Consider the following 1,960-nt stretch of genomic DNA (forward strand, 5'->3'; position numbering starts at 1 on the left):
CCATCTTCCCTATTTCATCACAACCATCACCTCATTACTCTCTTAGAAAACCTAAGGATCTATGCATCACCTCTGCCTTATCCTTAAAACCGGTGTTGATTCCTCGATGATTTGAAGGCAGATTAATCAGGTAATCTAAGTTTTCTTTAATAGTTTACGATTGTGGGTTTCATTTACAAATGGTTCTTGACTAAACCCAAAAATTCCAGGTGTTATCAAACATAGGTTACTGGTTGGTTTCTTGAAATGGGGGATTTGGAAACTGCTGATTGAAGTTTCTGGTGATTTGAAGTCAAATAGGTACATTTTCTACATAAATGACTTATGATTCATCCACTTCTATCTTATTCTTCTCATTTATGGTTTGCTCGTGTACAAGATTTTTGTTTTCATTTGTTGACACACATCAAACTAGCCTGTTTTCAGATCTCAATTAAAACAAGTGGCGGAAGAAACCTCTTGAAAGCTTAATACGTCTCAGTATGCTGTCATATTGGTAAGTACACATGTGTTATTGTGAAACCTTATGTTGTAAGCTACATAAGTATGTGCATTCTGGTTTGCTTTTTTTTTTTATAGAAACATTCCATATTTTTAATGGAAAAAATAATTATTTGGATGACATGTTGAATAGTTTCATGATTGTTTTAATGTGATGCCATGAAACTGTTAAGAATTTGCAACATGACATTGTTTTAGAAGAACAAACTTTGCATTTTTGTGAAGCAAATTCCTTGTTTAACAGTCCACTAATATAAAATAAAATGTTAATTGACAGACACAAGAGCCTTCAATAATTACCTCAAGATCAAGTTGTTGAAACAATCAAATACAATCTAAAAGGGGGACTTAATTCACTATTGTTTTACTTATAGCTCTATATATGCAAAATTTCAAATAAACTAAATATTTACTTTTACTATTTTAACAAGATATGAAATGGTTTTTTTTGGTTATGCAAATGATCTGAAAAGGAATGAAATTTTTTATTCAAAACATATTTTCTTATATGTTGTTAAGATAAGCTGAAATTGTAGGAATTGTACCTACCTTTTTTATATAAGTTGTTCGAGAAAAATAGTTTTTGCTTATGGTTACAGGGAGAGAAAGCAGAGTAATAATATATACACTTTAGGCATATCATGAGTTGCTATCAAAACTTTGATCTCCTTCTCCAGATATATCACTCACTATTTGGTAACACATTTCCTTGAAACATCTATGGAAAAATCTTTACTAATTCAAGTGATATATTATTGTTTAATTGTGTTCAACTTGATGTCCTTGATATGTATGTTACAGGTTGATATGCCTGGACAGGGCATAGGGCAGAGACCAACAATATGATGACATTTTTAGACTATTTTACCCTTGTATTAAAATTACTTATTGGTATACCTTTATCTCTATTGGTAATGTTGTTCCATGTGTAGTGATGAATACATGAGGGACATGGGTTATATGAGCTAAACTCGCAAGAGGATAGGTTTTTGGTCACTAAAAAACGACATACATGTAACTAGGCTAAGACTATTTTTTCCATAGTCAAGTTATGTTATTTGTCCATACATATTCAAAGTTTGACTAAAGGTCAAGTTGATCTGCATTTGGTGAACTGAAAAGCACACAAAGATGGTTAATGTAGTTGTAGTGTATGTAACATGCAATTTACTTTGTGGTTTAAAGCAATAAATAGCAATGTACTCTCTGGTGAAAGTAAGAAACAGCAATGTATTTTATGGTTTAACCTAGACAAAGGAATGTACTTTTGCTTTATGTACCCTGCTATGTAATTTTTTTTATTTCAAGTATAATTTTAGATTAAATTTTGGATTAAATGTTTGACTGAATGGGTTAAATAGTTTGTATATATAAAAGTATAAAAACCGTAAAAAAAAGATTAGTCTCTAAGGGTATTGAAAATTACTCATAGTAAAAAGCAGTATTAATTAATTTGGCT

The 1,960-nt window shown here is 30.6% G+C and overlaps 1 long non-coding RNA gene across 1 annotated transcript; it reads left to right on the forward strand.

The window, feature by feature from the left end:
• Window positions 1-203: 203 nt before the first annotated feature.
• On the forward strand, window positions 204-1,465 carry LOC111884682 (uncharacterized). The gene is made up of 3 exons (XR_002847860.3): window positions 204-300; window positions 427-496; window positions 1,303-1,465. It is a non-coding gene; the product is annotated as an uncharacterized LOC111884682 (long non-coding RNA).
• The last annotated feature ends 495 nt before the right edge of the window (window positions 1,466-1,960 follow it).

This window comes from Lactuca sativa, chromosome 3 (assembly GCF_002870075.4).
Source record: "Lactuca sativa cultivar Salinas chromosome 3, Lsat_Salinas_v11, whole genome shotgun sequence".
In the NCBI taxonomy this organism is placed as follows: Eukaryota; Viridiplantae; Streptophyta; class Magnoliopsida; order Asterales; family Asteraceae; genus Lactuca; species Lactuca sativa.